The sequence below is a fragment of the Ranitomeya imitator genome, chromosome 2 (assembly GCF_032444005.1).
Source record: "Ranitomeya imitator isolate aRanImi1 chromosome 2, aRanImi1.pri, whole genome shotgun sequence".
NCBI lineage: Eukaryota > Metazoa > Chordata > Amphibia > Anura > Dendrobatidae > Ranitomeya > Ranitomeya imitator.
The window spans coordinates 532455375-532475801 of record NC_091283.1 but is presented as its reverse complement, the minus strand read 5'-3'; positions in this window follow the sequence as shown (position 1 = coordinate 532475801).

Below are 20427 nucleotides of genomic sequence, written 5' to 3'. Positions count from 1 at the left end.
ATCCTGTTGTGTCACAGGACCGCGGTACCGCACATAGAGCGCGAGCAAGAAGTCAGCGAACACAACCCCAACACAGGATTGAAGTCCGATTAGACCACTTGCTGGCACAACACCGCAACTGGGTGTGTAAGGAAACTATTAAAAAAGTATATAAAGGCACGAGAGTGCATGCAGTGCCGCACTGACGGACGCCACTAACCACCCAGGCTTGGGTAAGGAAAGCGCAGAGGAAGCGCACGGCGCCGTACAGGCGGTCACAGCAACTAGACGCTGTTATTTGTGTAACGTGCTGTTGGATAAGTCGGGCGCTAGATAGCAAACATACACCTTCCGCGAACAGTCATCCAATAGGGAGGGTATTTTAAAGAGCGACTTTCACTCACAACACACACACATATTATCAAGACAATACAAGCGCATGGCCGTGCGGTCATGCGCAGTTTATATAGTTGCAGCACAGGAAGCTGCTACTGAAGTTTTGCCCTTTCAGGACCTTCCTGGAGGACCAATGGAATGTGCTGTAATACCTGAGCATGTGACCCTCGATCTCCAACGGGAGATCTTGCCCTGGGCATGCTCAGTGTGTGCAAATAAGGACTTAGTCCCAGAGAAGCCCGCTCGCCGCAGATCAGTGCAGGGTACAACAGGAGAGCCAGAAAAGGCAACAGTAACCTTTTGCACAGAATCAGTCCCAGCAAGACGCTGGGAGCGACACCTCCGCTGAGCAGGCCCCACTGCGGCCGGTACAGAATGGGAGACCGCAGCAGACAGGGATCGAGATTCCCCCTGTGCAGCAGAGGAAACTCGACTCCTAACAGCAGGTGTCACATTGCGTTTGCAGAGCCCCTAATGTACCTTAACAGTAGAAACCCCCCACAAGTGACACCATGTTGGAAAGTAGACCCCCTAAGGAACTTATCTACATGTGTCGTGAGCACTTTGACCCACCAAGGGCTTCACAGAAGTTTATAATGGAGAGCCGTAAAAATAAAACAAAAATTTTTTCCCACAAAAATTATTTTTTAGCCCCCAGTTTTGTATTTTCCCGAGGGTAACAGGAGAAATTGGACCCCGAAATTTGTTGTCCAATTTGTCCTGAGTGCGCTGATACCCCATATGTGGGGGGGAACCACTGTTTGGGCGCATGGGAGGGCTCGGAAGGGAAAGAGCTCCATTTGGAATGCAGACTTAGATGGAATAGTCTGCAGGTGTCACATTGCATTTGCAGAGCCCCTAATGTACCGAAACAGTAGAAACCCCCCACAAGTGACACCATTTTGGAAACTAGACCCCCTAAGCAACTTATCTAGATGTGTTGTGAGAGCTTTGAACCTCCAAGTGTTTCACTACAGTTTGTAACGCAGAGCCGTGAAAATTAAAAAAAAAATCTTTCCCCCAAAAATTATTTTTTAGCCCCCAGTTTTGTATTTTCCCGAGGGTAAGAGGAGAAATTTGACCCCAAAAGTTGTCGTCCAATTTGTCCTGAGTTCGCTGATACCCCATATGTTGGGGGGAACCACCATTTGGGCGCATGGGAGGGCTCGGAAGGGAAGGAGTGCCATTTGGAATGCAGACTTAGATGGAATAGTCTGCAGGCGTCACATTGCGTTTGCAGAACCCCTAATGCACCTAAACAGTAGAAATCCCCCACAAGTGACCCCATATTGGAAACTAGACCCCCCATGAAACTTATCTAGATGTGTTGTGAGAACTTTGAACCCCCAAGTGTTTCGCTACAGTTTATAACGCAGAGCCGTGAAAATAAAAAATCTTTTTTTTCCCACAAAAATTATTTTTTAGCCCCCAGTTTTGTATTTTCCCAAGAGTAACAGGAGAAATTGGACCCCAAAAGTTGTTGTCCTATTTGTCCTGAGTACACTGATACCCCATATGTTGGGGTAAACCCCTGTTTGGGCACACGGGAGAGCTCAGAAGGGAAGAAGCACTGTTTTACTTTTTCAACGCAGAATTGGCTGGAATTGAGATCGGACGCCATGTCGCGTTTGGAGAGCCCCTGATGTGCCTAAACAGTGGAAACCCCCCAATTATAACTGAAACCCTAATCCAAACACACCCCTAACCCTAATCCCAACAGTAACCCTAACCACACCTCTAACCCTGACACACCCCTAACCCTAATCCCAACCCTATTCCCAACTGTAAATGTAATCTAAACCCTAACCGTAACTTTAGCCCCAACCCTAACTGTAGCCTTAACCCTAGCCCTAACCCTTACCCTAGCCCTAACCCTAGCCCTAACCCTAGCCCTAACCCTAACCCTAACCCTAGCCCTAACCCTAGCCCTAACTCTAACCCTAGCCCTAACCCTAACCCTAACCCTAGCCCTAACCCTAGCCCTAACCCTAGCCCTAACCCTAGCGCTAATCCTAGCCCTAACCCTAGCTGTAATGGAAAAATGGAAATAAATACATTTTTTTAATTTTTCCCTAACTAAGGGGGTGATGAAGGGGGGTTTGATTTAGTTTTATAGCGGGTTTTTTAGCGGATTTTTATGATTGGCAGCCGTCACACACTGAAAGACGCTTTTTATTGCAAAAAATATTTTTTGCGTTACCACATTTTGAGAGCTATAATTTTTCCATATTTTGGTTCACAGAGTCATGTGAGGTCTTGTTTTTTGCGGGACGAGTTGACGTTTTTATTGGTATCATTTTCGGGCACGTGACATTTTTTGATCGCTTTTTATTCCGATTTTTATGAGGCAGAATGACCAAAAACAAGCTATTCATGAATTTCTTTTGGGGGAGGCGTTTATACCGTTCGGCGTTTGGTAAAATTGATAAATCAGTTTTATTCTTCGGGTCAGTACAATTACAGCGACACCTCATATATATCATTTTTTTATGTTTTGCCTCTTTTATACGATAAAAACTATTTTATAGAAAAAATAATTATTTTTGCATCGCTTTATTCTCAGGACTATAACTTTTTTGTTTTTTGCTGATGATGCTGTATGGTGGCTCGTTTTTTGCGGGACAAGATGACGCTTTCAGCGGTATCATGGTTATTTATATCTGTCTTTTTGATCGCGTGTTATTCCACTTTTTGTTCGGCGGTATGATAATAAAACGTTGTTTTTTGCCTGTTTTTTTTTTTTTTTTCTTACGGTGTTTACTGAAGGGGTTAACTAGTGGGCCAGTTTTATAGGTCGGGCCGTTACGGACGCAGCGATTCTAAATATGTGTACTTTTATTTTTTTTTTTATTTAGATAAAGAAATGTATTTATGGGAATAATATATATATATATTTTTATCATTATTTAGGAATATTTTTTTTTATTTTTTTTTACACATTTTGAAAAATTTTTGAAAATTTTTTTTACATTGTCCCATGGGGGGACATCACAGATCAGTGATCTGACAGTGTGCACAGCACTCTGTCAGATCACCGATCTGAGAGCAGTGCAGGCTGCTTCACAGTGCCTGCTCTGAGCAGGCTCTGTGAAGCCACCTCCCTCCCTGCAGGACCCGGATCCGCGGCCATCTTGGATCCGGGCCTGGAACAAGCAGGGAGGGAGGTAAGACCCTCGCAGCAACGCGATCACATCACGTTGCTGCGGGGGGCTCAGGGAAGCCCGCAGGGAGCCCCATCCCTGCGCAATGCTTCCCTGCACCGCCGGCACATCGCGATCATGTTTGATCGCGGTGTGCCGGGGGTTAATGTGACGGGAGCGGTCCGTGACTGCTCCTGGCACATAGTGCCGGATGTCAGCTGCGATAGGCAGCTGACACCCGGCCGCGATCGTCCGCGCTCCCCCCGTGAGCGCCGCCGATCGCGCTGGCCCACCCCACCTCGACGGGATAGTACGTCCGATGTCAGAAAGGGGTTAACCCCTTCCCGACCTGTGACACAGCGTATGCGTCATGAAAGTCGGTGCCAATCCGACCTGTGACGCATATGCTGTGTCACAGAAAGATCGCGTCCCTGCAGATCGGGTGAAAGGGTTAACTCCCATTTCACCCGATCTGCAGGGACAGGGGGAGTGGTAGTTTAGCCCAGGGGGGGTGGCTTCACCCCCTCGTGGCTACGATCGCTCTGATTGGCTGTTGAAAGTGAAACTGCCAATCAGAGCGATTTGTAATATTTCACCTAAAAAAATGGTGAAATATTACAATCCAGCCATGGCCGATGCTGAAATATCATCGGCCATGGCTGGAAATACTAATGTGCCCCCACCCCACTCCTCCGATCGCCCCCCCAGCCCCCCGATCTGTGGCCCGCTCCCCTCCGTCCTGTGCTCCGCTCCCCCGTCCTCCTGTCCGCTCCCCCCGTGCTCCAATCACACCCCCCGTGCTCCAATCAAACCCCCCCGCACTCCGATCCCCCCCCGTGCTCCGATCCACCCCCCCTGCACACCGATCCACCCCCCCTGCACACCGATCCACCCGCCCGCACACCGATCACTCTCCCCCATGCTCCGATCCCTCCCCCCCATGCTCCGACGCCCCCCCGTGCCCTGATCTCCCCCCCCTGTGCCCTGATCTCCCCCCCTTATACTTACCGATCCTGGCGGGGTCCGTCCGTCTTCTTCCCCGGGCGCCGCCATGTTCCAAAATGGCGGGCGCATGCGCAGTGCGCCCGCCGAATCTGCCGGCCGGCAGATTCGTTCCAATGTGAATTTTGATCACTGTGATATAATCTATCACAGTGGTCAAAATAAAAAAACAGTAAATGACCCCCCCCATTTGTCCCCCATAGATAGGGACAATAATAAAATAAAGAATTTTTTTTTTTTTTCACTAAGGTTGGAGTTAGAACTAGGGTTAGGGTTAGGGTTAGGGGTAGGGGTAGGGGTAGGGTTAGGGGTAGGGTTAGGGGTAGGGGTAGGGGTAGGGTTAGGGGTAGGGGTAGGGGTAGGGGTAGGGTTAGGGGTAGGGGTAGGGTTAGGGGTAGGGTTAGGGCTAGGGTTAGGGGTAGGGTTAGGGTTAGGGTTTCGGTATGTGCACACGTATTCTGGTCCTCTGCGGATTTTTCCGCAGCGGATTTGATAAATCCGCAGTGCTAAACCGCTGCGGATTTATGGCAGATTTACCGCGGTTTATCTGCGCATTTCACTGCGGTTTTACAACTGCGATTTTCTATTGGAGCAGTTGTAAAACCGCTGTGGAATCCGCAGAAAGAAGTGACATGCTGCGGAATGTAAACCGCTGCGTTTCCGTGCAGTTTTTCCGCAGCATGTGTACAGCGATTTTTGTTTCCCATAGGTTTACATTGAAATGTAAACTCATGGGAAACTGCTGCGGATCCGCAGCGTTTTCCGAAGCGTGTGCACATACCTTTAGAATTAGGCTATGTGCACACGGTGCGGATTTGGCTGCGGATCCGCAGCGGATTGGCCGCTGCGGATCCGCAGCAGTGTTCCATCAGGTTTACAGTACCATGTAAACCTATGGAAAACCAAATCCGCTGTGCCCATGGTGCGGAAAATACCGCACGGAAACGCTGCGTTGTATTTTCCGCAGCATGTCAATTCTTTGTGCGGATTCCGCAGCGTTTTACACCTATTCCTCAATAGGAATCCGCAGGTGAAATCCGCAGTAAATCCGCAGGTAAAACGCAGTGCCTTTTACCCGCGGATTTTTCAAAAATGGTGCGGAAAAATCTCACACGAATCCGCAACGTGGGTACATAGCCTTAGGGTTAGGGTTGGGTTGGAATTAGGGTTGTGGTTAGGGTTAGGGGTGTGTTGGGGTTAGGGTTGTGGTTAGGGTTACGGCTACAGTTGGGATAAGGGTTAGGGGTGTGTTGGCGTTAGAATTGAGGGGTTTCCACTGTTTAGGCACATCAGGGGGTCTTCAAACGCAACATGGCGCCACCATTGATTCCAGCCAATCTTTTATTCAAAAAGTCAAATGGTGCTCCTTCCCTTCCGAGCCCCGACGTGTGCCCAAACAGTGGTTTACCCCCACATATGGGGTATCAGTGTACTCAGGACAAACTGGGCAACAATTACTGGGGTCCAATTTCTCCTGTTACCCTTGAGAAAATAAAAAATTGCTTGCTAAAACATCATTTTTGAGGAAAGAAAAATGATTTTTTATTTTCACGGCTCTGCGTTGTAAACGTCTGTGAAGCACTTGGGGGTTCAAAGTGCTCACCACATATCTAGATAAGTTCCTTGGGGGGTCTAGTTTCCAAAATGGGGTCACTTGTGGGGGGTTTCTACTGTTTAGGCACACCAGGGGCTCTGCAAACGCAACGTGACGCCCGCAGACCATTCCATCAAAGTCTGCATTTCAAAACGTCACTACTTGACTTCCGAGCCCCGACATGTGCCCAAACAGTGGTTTACCCCCACATATGGGGTATCAGCGTACTCAGGACAAACTGGGCAACAATTACTGGGGTCCAATTTCTCCTGTTACCCTTGAGAAAATAAAAAATTGCTTGCTAAAACATCATTTTTGAGGAAAGAAAAATGATTTTTTATTTTCACGGCTCTGCGTTGTAAACGTCTGTGAAGCACTTGGGGGTTCAAAGTGCTCACCACATATCTAGATAAGTTCCTTGGGGGGTCTAGTTTCCAAAATGGGGTCACTTGTGGGGGGTTTCTACTGTTTAGGCACACCAGGGGCTCTGCAAACGCAACGTGACGCCCGCAGACCATTCCATCAAAGTCTGCATTTCAAAACGTCACTACTTGACTTCCGAGCCCCGACATGTGCCCAAACAGTGGTTTACCCCCACATATGGGGTATCAGCGTACTCAGAACAAACTGGGCAACAATTACTGGGGTCCAATTTCTCCTGTTACCCTTGAGAAAATAAAAAATTGCTTGCTAAAACATCATTTTTGAGGAAAGAAAAATGATTTTTTATTTTCACGGCTCTGCGTTGTAAACGTCTGTGAAGCACTTGGGGGTTCAAAGTGCTCACCACATATCTAGATAAGTTCCTTGGGGGGTCTAGTTTCCAAAATGGGGTCACTTGTGGGGGGTTGCTACTGTTTAGGCACACCAGGGGCTCTGCAAACGCAACGTGACGCCCGCAGACCATTCCATCAAAGTCTGCATTTCAAAAGTCACTACTTCCCTTCTGAGCCCCGACGTGTGCCCAAACAGTGGTTTACCCCCACATATGGGGTATCAGCGTACTCAGGAGAAACTGGAAAACAACTTTTGGGGTCCAATTTCTCCTGTAACCCTTGGGAAAATAAAAAATTCTGGGCTAAAAAATTATTTTTGAGGAAAGAAAACGTATTTATTATTTTCACTGCTCTGTGTTATAAACTTCTGTGAAGCACTTGGGGGTTCAAAGTGCTCACCTCACATCTAGATAAGTTCCTTTCGGGGTCTAGTTTCTAAAATGGGGTCACTTTTGGGGGGTTTCTACTGTTTAGCCACATCAGGGGCTCTGCAAACGCAACGTAACGCCCGCAGAGCATTCCATCAAAGTCTGCATTTCAAAATGTCACTACTTGACTTCCGAGCCCCGACATGTGCCCAAACTGTGGTTTACCCCCACATATGGGGTATCAGCGTACTCAGGAGAAACTGTACAACAACTTTTGGGGTCAAATTTCTCCTGTTACCCTTGGGAAAATAATAAATTGCAGGCTAAAAAATCATTTTAGAGAAAATAAAATTTTTATTTTATTTTCATGGCTCTGGGTTATAAACTTCTGTGAAGCACTTGGAAGTTCAAAGTCCTCACCACACATCTAGATTAGTTCCTTTGGGGGTCTAGTTTCCAAAATGGGGTCATATGTGGGGGATCTCCAATGTTTAGGCACACAGGGGCTCTCCAAACGTGACATGGTGTCCGCTAATGATTGGAGCTAATTTTCCATTTAAAAAGCCAATTGGCGTGCCTTCCCTTCCGAGCCCTGCCGTGCGCCCAAACAGTGGTTTACCCCCACATATGGGGTATCAGCGTACTCAGGACAAACTGGACAACAACATTTGCGGTCCAATTTCTCCTATTACCCTTGGCAAAATAGGAAATTCCAGGCTAAAAATCATTTTTGAGGAAAGAAAAATTATTTTTTATTTTCATGGCTCTGCATTATAAACTTCTGTGAAGCACCTGGGGGTTTAAAGTGCTCAATATGCATCTAGATAAGTTCCTTGGGGGGTCTAGTTTCCAAAATGGGGTCACTTGTGGGGGAGCTCCAATGCATAGGCACACAGGGGCTCTCTAAACGCGACATGGTGTCCGCTAACAATTGGAGCTAATTTTCCATTCAAAAAGTCAAATGGCGCGCCTTCCCTTCCGAGCCCTGCCGTGTGCCCAAACAGTGGTTTACCCCCACATATGAGGTATCGGCGTACTCGGGAGAAATTGCCCAACAAATTTTAGGATTCATTTTATCCTATTGCCCATGTGAAAATGAAAAACTGAGGCGAAAAGAATTTTTTTGTGAAAAAAAAAGTACTTTTTCATTTTTACAGATCAATTTGTGAAGCACCTGAGGGTTTAAAGTGCTCAATATGCATCTAGATAAGTTCCTTGGGGGGTCTAGTTTCCAAAATGGGGTCATTTGTGGGGGAGCTCCAATGTTTAGGCACACGGGGGCTCTCCAAACACGACATGGTGTCCGCTAACGATGGAGATAATTTTTCATTCAAAAAGTCAAATGGCGCTCCTTCCCTTCCGAACCTTACCATGTGCCCAAACAGTGGTTTACCCCCACATGTGAGGTATCGGTGTACTCATGAGAAATTGCCCAACAAATTTTAGGATCCATTTTATCCTGTTGCCCATGTGAAAATGAAAAAAATTGAGGCTAAAAGAATTTTTTTGTGAAAAAAAGTACTTTTTCATTTTTACGGATCAATTTCTGAAGCCCCCGGGGGTTCAAAGTTCTCACTATGCATCTAGATAAGTTCCTTCGGGCGTCTAGTTTCCAAAATGGGGTCACGTGTGGGGGAGCTCCAATTTTTAGGCACACGGGGGCTCTCCAAACGTGACATGGTGTCCGCTAAAGAGTGGAGCCAATTTTTCATTCAAAAAGTCAAATGGCGCTCCTTCCCTTCCAAGCCCTGCCGTGCGCCCAAACAGTGGTTTACCCCCACATATGAGGTATCAGCGTACTCAGGACAAATTGGACAACAACTTTCGTGGTTCAGTTTCTCCTTGTACCATTGGGAAAATAAAAAAAATGTTGCTAAAAGATAATTTTTGTGACTAAAAAGTTAAATGTTCATTTTTTCCTTCCATGTTGCTTCTGCTGCTGTGAAGCACCTGAAGGGTTAAAAAACTTCTTGAATGTGGTTTTGAGCACCTTGAGGGGTGCATTTTTTAGAATGGTGTCACTTTTGGGTATTTTCAGCCATATAGACCCCTCAAACTGACTTCAAATGTGAGGTGGTCCCTAAAAAAAATGGTTTTGTAAATTTCGTTGTAAAAATGAGAAATCGCTGGTCAAATTTTAACTCTTATAACTTCCTAGCAAAAAAAAATTTTGTTTCCAAAATTGTGCTGGTGTAAAGTAGACATGTGGGAAATGTTATTTATTAACTATTTTGTGTCACATAACTCTCTGGTTTAACAGAATAAAAATTCAAAATGTGAAAATTGCGAAATTTTCAAAATTTTCGCCAAATTTCCGTTTTTATCACAAATAAACGCAGAATTTATTGACCTAAATTTACCACTAACATGAAGCCCAATATGTCACGAAAAAACAATCTCAGAACCGCTAGGATCCGTTGAAGCGTTCCTGAGTTATTACCTCATAAAGGGACACTGGTCAGAATTGCAAAAAACGGCCAGGTCATTAAGGTCAAAATAGGCTGGGTCATGAAGGGGTTAAACTTAGGAGAGGAAACCTTCATAGGAACATAACGAGATGACAACCAAACCAAATCCCCAACACAATGTCGGGGACCCACACAGCGCCGGCGGTTAGCGAAACGTTGAGCCTTCTCCTGGGACAATGTCAAATTGTCCACCACATGAGTCCAAATCCGCTGCAACCTATCCACCACAGTATCTACACCAGGACAGTCCGAAGACTCAACCTGCCCTGAAGAGAAACGAGGATGGAAACCAGAATTGCAGAAAAACGGCGAAACCAAGGTAGCCGAGCTGGCCCGATTATTAAGGGCGAACTCAGCCAAAGGCAAAAAGGACACCCAATCATCCTGATCAGCAGAAACAAAGCATCTCAGACATGTTTCCAAAGTCTGATTAGTTCGTTCGGTTTGGCCATTTGTCTGAGGATGGAAAGCCGAGGAAAAAGACAAATCAATGCCCATCCTAGCACAAAAGGCTCGCCAAAACCTCGAAACAAACTGGGAACCTCTGTCCGAAACGATGTTCTCCGGAATGCCATGTAAACGAACCACATGCTGGAAAAACAATGGCACCAAATCAGAGGAGGAAGGCAATTTAGATAAGGGTACCAAATGGACCATCTTAGAGAAGCGATTACAAACCACCCAAATGACCGACTCCTTTTGAGAGACAGGGAGATCCGAAATAAAATCCATAGAGATATGCGTCCAGGGCCTCTTCGGGACCGGCAAGGGCAAAAGCAACCCACTGGCACGAGAACAGCAGGGCTTAGCCCGAGCACAAGTCCCACAGGACTGCACAAAAGAACGCACATCCCGTGACAAAGACGGCCATCAAAAGGATCTAGCCACCAGATCTCTGGTACCAAAGATTCCAGCATGACCAGCCAACACCGAACAATGAACCTCAGAGATAACTCTACTAGTCCATTTATCAGGGACAAACAGTTTCTCCTCTGGGCAACGGTCAGGTCTATCAGCCTGAAATTTTTGCAGCACCCGCCGCAAATCAGGGGAGATGGCAGACAAAATTACCCCCTCTTTGAGAATACCCGCCGGTTCAGGAACACCCGGAGAGTCGGGCACAAAACTCCTTGACAGGGCATCAGCCTTCACATTCTTAGAGCCTGGAAGGTACGAAACCACAAAATCAAAACGGGAGAAAAATAGCGACCAACGAGCCTGTCTAGGATTCAACCGTTTGGCAGACTCGAGATAAGTCAAATTCTTGTGATCCGTCAAGACCACCACGCGATGCTTGGCTCCTTCAAGCCAATGACGCCACTCCTCGAATGCCCACTTCATGGCCAACACCTCTCGATTGCCAACATCATAATTGCGCTCAGCAGGCGAAAACTTTCTAGAAAAGAAGGCACATGGTTTCATCACCGAGCCATCAGAACTTCTTTGCGACAAAACAGCCCCTGCTCCAATTTCAGAAGCATCAACCTCGACCTGAAACGGAAGCAAAACATCTGGCTGGCACAACACAGGGGCAGAAGAAAAACGACGCTTCAACTCCTGAAAAGCTTCCACAGCCGCAGAAGACCAATTGACCACATCAGCACCCTTCTTGGTCAAATCAGTCAACGGTTTAGCAACACTAGAAAAATTACTGTAGAAGCTAAACGATAGATAGACGATAAAAATTAGCAAAGCCCAGGAACTTTTGCAGACTCTTCACAGATGTCGGCTGAGTCCAATCATAAATGGCCTGGACTTTAACAGGGTCCATCTCGATAGTAGAAGGGGAAAAAATGAAACCCAAAAATGAAACCTTCTGAACTCCAAAGAGACACTTTGACCCCTTCACAAACAAAGAATTCGCACAAAGGACCTGGAACACCATTCTGACCTGCTTCACGTGAGACTCCCAATCATCCGAGAAGACCAAAATATCATCCAAATATACAATCAGGAATTTATCCAGGTACTCTCGGAAGATGTCATGCATAAAGGACTGAAATACTGATGGAGCATTGGAAAGCCCGAATGGCATAACCAGGTACTCAAAATGGCCCTCGGGCGTATTAAATGCTGTTTTCCATTCATTGCCCTGTTTAATACGCACCAGATTATACGCACCACGAAGATCTATCTTGGTGAACCAACTAGCCCCCTTAATCCGAGCAAATAAATCCGACAGCAGCGGCAAAGGGTACTGAAATTTGACTGTGATCTTATTAAGAAGGCGGTAATCAATACAAGGTCTCAAAGAACCATCCTTCTTGGCCACAAAAAAAGAACCCTGCTCCCAATGGTGACGACGACGGGCGAATATGACCCTTCTCCAAGGATTCCTTTACATAACTCCGCATAGCGGCGTGCTCTGGCACAGATAAATTGAACAGTCGGCCCTTAGGAAACTTACTACCAGGAATCAAATTGATAGCACAATCGCAATCCCTATGAGGAGGTAGGGCACTGGATTTAGGCTCATCAAATACATCCCGGTAATCCGACAAAAACTCCGGGACTTCAGAAGGGGTGGATGACGAAATAGACAAAAATGGAACATCACCATGTACCCCCTGACAACCCCAGCTGGACACAGACATAGATTTCCAATCCAATACTAGATTATGGACCTGTAGCCATGGCAACCCCAAAACGACCACATCATGCAGATTATGCAACACCAAAAAGCGAATATCCTCCTGATGTGCAGGAGCCATGCACATGGTCAATTGGGTCCAGTACTGAGGCTTATTCTTGGCCAAAGGCGTAGCATCAATTCCTCTCAATGGAATAGGATACTGCAAGGGCTCCAAGAAAAAACCACAGCGCCTAGCAAACTCCAAATCCATCAAATTCAGGGCAGCGCCTGAATCCACAAATGCCATAACAGAATAGGATGACAAAGAGCAAATCAGAGTAACGGACAAAAGAAATTTCGACTGTACCGTACCAATGATGGCAGACCTAGCGAAACGCTTAGTGCGCTTAGGACAATCGGAGATAGCATGAGTGGAATCACCACAGTAAAAACATAGCCCATTCCGACGTCTGTGTTCTTGCCGTTCAGCTCTGGTCAAAGTCCTATCACATTGCATAGGCTCAGGCCCATGCTCAGATAGTACCGCCAAATGGTGCACAGCTTTACGCTCACGCAAGCGTCGATCGATCTGAATGGCCAAGGACATAGACTCATTCAGACCAGCAGGCATGGGAAACCCCACCATGACATCCTTAAGGGCTTCAGAGAGACCCTTTCTGAAGATTGCTGCCAGGGCACATTCATTCCACTGAGTGAGCACAGACCACTTTCTAAACTTCTGACAATATATCTCCGCTTCATCCTGACCCTGACACAGAGCCAGCAAGATTTTCTCTGCCTGATCCACTGAATTAGGTTCGTCATAAAGCAATCCAAGCACCAGGAAAAACACACCAACATCACGCACTGCCGGATCTCCTGGCACCAGGGAAAATGCCCAGTTTTGAGGGTCACCACGTAACAAAGAAATAATGATCTTTACTTGTTGAACAGGGTCACCTGAGGAGCGAGGTTTCAAGGCAAGAAACAATTTACAATTATTTTTGAAATTCAAGAACTTAGATCTATCACCAAAAAACAAATCAGGAATTGGAATCCTAGGCTCTGACATCGGATTCTGAACCACAAAATCTTGAATGTTTTGTACCCTTGTAGTGAGATTATCCATTCAAGAGGACAGACTTTGAATGTCCATGTTTACACCAGTGTCCTGAACCACCCAGAGGTAAAGGGGAAGAGAGAGACAAAACACACTGCAAAGAAAAAAAAAATGGTCTCAGAACTTCTCTTATCCCTCTATGCATTAGTACTTTGGGCCACCTGTACCGTTATTACCTGGTGGTCAGGACAATAATGGACTCCCTATGCAACTCGGCACAGCCTAAGTAACTAGCTAGCCCTGAAGATAGAAAAATAAAGCCTACCTTGCCTCAGAGAAATTCCCCAAAGGAAAAGGCAGCCCCCCACATATAATGACTGTGAGTAAAGATGAAAATACAAACACAGAGATGAAATAGGTTTAGCAAAGTGAGGCCCGACTTACTGAACAGACCGAGGATAGAAAAGGTTACTTTGCGGTCAGCACAAAAACCTACAAAAAGACCACGCAGAGGGCGCAAAAAAGACCCTCCGCACCGACTCACGGTGCGGAGGCGCTCCCTCTGCGTCCCAGAGCTTCCAGCAAGCAAGACAACAATAAAAATAGTGAGCCGGACAGAAAAATAGCAAACCAAAGAAATACAAGCGGAAACTTAGCTTCTGCTGGGAAGACAGGTCACAAGAACGATCCAGGAGTGAACTAGACCAATACTGGAACATTGACAGGTGGCATGGAGCAAAGATCCTGAACCACAAAATCTTGAATGTTTTGTACCCTTGTAGTGAGATTATCCATCCAAGAGGACAGACTTTGAATGTCCATGTTTACACCATTGTCCTGAACCACCCAGAGGTAAAGGGGAAGAGAGAGACAAAACACACTGCAAATAAAAAAAAAATGGTCTCAGAACTTCTCTTATCCCTCTATGCATTAGTACTTTGGGCCACCTGTACTGTTATGACCTGGTGGTCAGGACAATAATGGACTCCCTATGCAACTCGGCACAGCCTAAGTAACTAGCTAGCCCTGAAGATAGAAAAATAAAGCCTACCTTGCCTCAGAGAAATTCCCCAAAGGAAAAGGCAGCCCCCCACATATAATGACTGTGAGTAAAGATGAAAATACAAACACAGAGATGAAATAGGTTTAGCAAAGTGAGGCCCGACTTACTGAACAGACCGAGGATAGAAAAGGTTACTTTGCGGTCAGCACAAAAATCTACAAAAAGACCACGCAGAGGGCGCAAAAAAGACCCTCCGCACCGACTCACGGTGCGGAGGCGCTCCCTCTGCGTCCCAGAGCTTCCAGCAAGCAAGACAACAATAAAAATAGTGAGCCGGACAGAAAAATAGCAAACCAAAGAAATACAAGCGGAAACTTAGCTTCTGCTGGGAAGACAGGTCACAAGAACGATCCAGGAGTGAACTAGACCAATACTGGAACATTGACAGGTGGCATGGAGCAAAGATCCTGAACCACAAAATCTTGAATGTTTTGTACCCTTGTAGTGAGATTATCCATCCAAGAGGACAGACTTTGAATGTCCATGTTTACACCAGTGTCCTGAACCACCCAGAGGTAAAGGGGAAGAGAGAGACAAAACACACTGCAAAGAAAAAAACTGGTCTCAGAACTTCTCTTATCCCTCTATGCATTAGTACTTTGGGCCACCTGTACTGTTATGACCTGGTGGTCAGGACAATAATGGACTCCCTATGCAACTCGGCACAGCCTAAGTAACTAGCTAGCCCTGAAGATAGAAAAATAAAGCCTACCTTGCCTCAGAGAAATTCCCCAAAGGAAAAGGCAGCCCCCCACATATAATGACTGTGAGTAAAGATGAAAATACAAACACAGAGATGAAATAGGTTTAGCAAAGTGAGGCCCGACTTACTGAACAGACCGAGGATAGAAAAGGTTACTTTGCGGTCAGCACAAAAACCTACAAAAAGACCACGCAGAGGGCGCAAAAAAGACCCTCCGCACCGACTCACGGTGCTGAGGCGCTCCCTCTGCGTCCCAGAGCTTCCAGCAAGCAAGACAACAATAAAAATAGTGAGCCGGACAGAAAAATAGCAAACCAAAGAAATACAAGCGGAAACTTAGCTTCTGCTGGGAAGACAGGTCACAAGAACGATCCAGGAGTGAACTAGACCAATACTGGAACATTGACAGGTGGCATGGAGCAAAGATCAAAGTGGAGTTAAATAGAGCAGCCAGCTAACGAATTAACCTCGTCACCTGAGGAAGGAAACTCAGAAACACCCACCAGAGGAAGTCCATGGACAGAACCAGCCGAAGTACCATTCATGACCACAGGAGGGAGCACGACAACAGAATTCACAACAGTGCAGCGTCTGCAACATATGAGGCTGTGTGGATGGGAACTTTAATATGGTGTTGTGCGGTTGCCCAGGGAAACTGGACAAGGGAAGTCTGGCCTGTTTAAGGACTGTAAATCTAAAGCCATATGATATGTATTGCTATGAACTGGTCTGAACACTGATAATATACACTGAAGTTATATGCATTTGTATGAATTGGACTTTAATGCTGTGAGGAAACACATTAAAGAGACGTTTGTGTTGGAACTTTGTGGGTCATTAAAGCTTCACTACGTACAATGCTACTACAATCTTACAAGAGACAGTGGAGGAGAGAGGAGTGTCAGCAGTGAGTGGGGCCGTGCAGCCACATGTGAGCTGGAGCTCCAGGAAAGAAAGATAACCTGAAGGGTTGGAATGTAGTGAGCATCTGAGGAACGAAGCACAGGAGAAGGAAAGGGCTTAGGCTACGTTCACATTAGCGTCGCGTCGCTGTTGCGTCGGCGACGCAGCGGCGACGCAGCGGCGACGCGCCCCTATGTTTAACATAGGGGACGCGTGCGTCTTTTTGCACGCGTTTTCCGACACGTGCGTCGTTTTAGACGCTAGCGTCGGACGCAAGAAAACGCTACAAGTTGCATTTTTCTTGCGTCCGATTTCGTCAAAAAACGACGCACGCGTCGCAAAACGCGCGCGTTTTTGCGTGCGTTTGCGCGCGTTTTTCCGTGCGTCGCGCGTTGCGTCGCCGACGCAGGGCGGCGCAACGCTAGTGTGAACGTAGCCTTAGAGGGGAACTGTGAGTGGGCACCCTCTGAGCCGAAGCGAAGAAACCTGGCAACGGGAGCCCGAGGCTGTGTTGCACTCCAGGTCGCCCAGCAGAACCAGAAGACAAAGGACTTTATGTAATTTGCCCACACCCACATCTGAAGGTGCAGCAGTACATGGTGCAGAAGAGCCCAGGTCGTGATAGAGCCCCTATAAAAAGGCTCACACTGCCCACCATACGGGTAACTGTCCCAAGACAGGAGAGAGAGGACTTTGCCAGAAAGCCACAGGCAGCAAGGACGTCGCATATGAGCGTGAGTAGGAAGGCTCACCTGGGAGAGGGATCCACCTTTACCTCCAGGCCGGCTGGACCATATCACCACCTGTTCCTCGTACCCTGGACTGTGGCCTGCTGCCACCAGTAAACCAGGTAAAGATGTTACAAGCTTGTGTCCTTTGTTAATTTGCTGGCATTCACCACCCTTGTCATACACATTGGGAGTCCTGAGGATCCTGCTTCACCTGTGGGAAGCATCACCATCTTTGCTGCAGTAACATCACCCCAGAGGACCCCGTTAAGCAGCGTCACTCCCTCTGACCGAGAACCGCAGGTGGCGTCACGAACACAAACTTTTTGGCCAAGCATTCCTTTTCTACAATGGAATAATTTTTCTCACATGCCGACAGTTTCCTACTCAGATAGAGAACAGGATGCTCCTCTCTGTGTTCTCTTGAGAAAGGACCACTCCTAAACTTCTGAGGCATCCGTTTGGGGCACATATTGCTTCTTAAAGTCAGGGTCCACCAGAATCGTCTGCCTACAGAGAGCTACTTTCAGTTCTTCAAAGGCCGGCTCCGCCTCTGAAGTCCATTTTGCCATAACCGATTTTATCCCCTTATGGAGGTTGGTCAGGGATGCGACAATCATGGCAAAGTTTGGGATGAACCTCCGGTAGTACCCCACAATTACCACAAAGGGCATTACTTGTTTTTTGAAAGGGGTCTGGATGGTGCCCACTTTATTGATCTGGATTTTGATTTTGCCTCTACCTACTACATATTCCAGGCATTTGGCCTCTTCTTTCCCTATGGCATATCTTTTTCGATTAATTAAAAACCCCGTCTTCCTGAGAGCATCGAGCACTGCATGAACATTTTCAAATGACTTTGCCTATCCATGGTGTAGTTCTTATGGGATGTGAGGATCCAGTCCATGGCCCTATGGAAGGTGGCTGGAGCTGCCAGCAGTCCAAACAGCATTCAAATGTTTTGGAAGTATCCATCGGGCATGGAAAAAGCCTTTTTCTCCTTGTTTTCTTGTGACTTGGGGATTTGCCAATATTCCTTTGTCAGATCCAAAGTGATTATTATGGATGAGCGAGCACTAAAATGCTTGGATGCTCATTACTTGAACCAAGCAATTTCTAATGCTTGGATGCTCATTTCGAGTAACAAGTATCATGGCAATCAATTGGAAATGCTAGCATTTATCTCAGCAGACTCTACAATGAGGAATAGGGGTAAGTAAATATGTTGAAATGGATGGAAAAAATGCAGAATGGAAGGAGAACAATATGGGGAAGACCCCTGGAAGCATCTTTAACTCTCAGATCGTTGTCGAGAACAAAGGTGTCACAGTTTTACTTCACTTTTAGGACTCACAAACATTTAAAATCAATGAGAAATTTGAGTTTTCAGGAAAAAAGTTAGGAAACATTCTTTTGTATACAATGACTGTTATAAAAGGCAAAATTTACAAAGGATTTAAAAAATGATTTAAGTAAACCAAAACTTAATTTTTCATTTAAAAAAATGAAAATTGCAATGTAATTTATGAAGGAAGCTGCCAAAAATTTGATGGGAAAGGAACTCAGATACACCCTGTGTTAAACATAAAGGAGGACCTCACACCCATTTTGTTCAAATTGTCATGTAACAGTACTCCTAGACTTATAAAGGTCATGTACAAGTGCAAAGCCTGCAAAAAATTATGAGCTGGGCCATCCATACACCATTGAAGGTACCATCTGTGGTACTTCATTCAAATATTGTGAACAAAGTATAGTGGTGTTACTCCTACACTCATAAATTCTGTACACATAGTGCAAAGCCAGGAAAAAAATTATAAGCAGGCTCATACATAGACCATTGAAGGCAACAACTGGAGGGCTGTCACGGGGCTACCGCGACAGAGAGGTTCCAGAGAACCGCAGCGCTCTGGGCCTCGTTCACACACAGTGAACAGAAGCTTTTCTCCTGTATTCTGACCTGGCTGTTTTGTGCCAGCAGTGCAGGAGTTAACCTTGTTGCTGAGTTGCTGTGAGCTGGGTCTCTCAGCTGAAGTGGATTTTTGTACTCTCCTCCTCTATATAGACCCAGCCTTGACTACAGCTAGTGTCAGTGATCAGTTCTGCTGCCTGGCTTGGAGGTTGAAGGAGTGTAGTATTTGGAGCTTGGAGGTTTATTACAGAGATTGGTGTCTGCTGTTTTGGTTGCATGTTAAACCTGTTTTCCTTCCTAGTTTTCTCTTTCTCTTCCCTTCTATGTGTTACCTTTGTGGTTGTGTGAGCATTTGGTGAGTTTGAGACTTTTAGTTACCTTGTCTGTATACCCTGTTTATTGTTGTGTTTATACACTTGTGCAGTCCTCCTCCCTAAGGGGAGAGGGGGCCACTGATAGGGCCTGCACAGTAAACAGGGATACGCTGGCGGCTCAGGCCTCCTAACCATCATAGGTACCCCTGAGATAAGGGAAAGTCAGGGCCCCATTATAGTGGCAGGGACATGTGCGGGTCCCAGTACACCGTCCTGCCCCTTTATCGCTGTTAACGGCGTGACAAGGGCCTCATGAAAATATTAAGAAAGTGTAGTTGATGTGATCCTACACTCATAATGGCTCTGAACAAAGTGCAAAGCCAGGACAAAAATATAAGTAAGGTCATCCAGTCATCCATAGACCCTTGAACAACTGGTGGGTCTCATTCAAATATTGAAGATTAAAAACACTTTATGTGCAGCTATTTCTGGTTGTGTGAAAAGTTGGGTCTAATCCAAGCTTTGTTCATTTTTATTAGAGTGGGCCTGTTAGCACTTTCTGTTGACAGGTGAAAGCGTCTGTCTGTTTTGACGTTCCCGGCGACACTAATAGCCCGGTCAGAGAAGACGTTAATGGCAGGGCAGCAGAACAAGTCCTAGACATAGAGGGACAGCTCATGCCAAGTATCCAGCTTTGAAACCCAGCAGCTGAAGGTTGCAGAGAAATTAGGAGTATGCTGGTTTTGTCGACAAGGTATTGCTTGACCATCTTTAAAAGTTTCCCTCCTGTCAAAAATACCCAGTCATCAGGGCCTGGATGCTGGGATGGTGTCGTAAAATTGGTTAGGCCTTTGACAGTGTACCACTGCCTCTGCTGTGTGTTTTCCCGGCCACTTATCCTTGTTTGGGCAAGGAAGCTTGCCCCATGAACTAGCATTGACTGATGGAAATTTTTCCAACATACAGCTCTGGCAAAAATTAAGAGACCACCACATCAAAACCCTGTCATGGGCAGCCCAATCTCCCAATCTCCAGACCTGAACCCCATTAAAAACCTCTGGAATGTAATCAAGAGGATGATGGATATTAACAAGCCATCAACAAAGAAGAACTGCTTACATTTTTACGCCAGAAGCAGTGTAAAAGACTGGTGGAATGCATGCCAAGACGCATGAAAGCTGTGCTTAAAAATCATGGTTATTCCATAAAATATTGAGTTCTGAACTTTTCTTGAGTTAAAACATTAGCATTGTTGTTTCTAAATGATTATGAACTTGTTTTCTTTGCATTATTTGAGGTCTGAAAGCCCTGTTTTTTTTAAATTTTGACCATTTTTCTTTGTCAGAAAAAAAAATACAAAATGTATTGCTTGGAAATTCGGAGACATATTGTTAGAAATTTATAGAATAAAAGAACAATTTATATTTTCTAAAAAATATACATATAAAG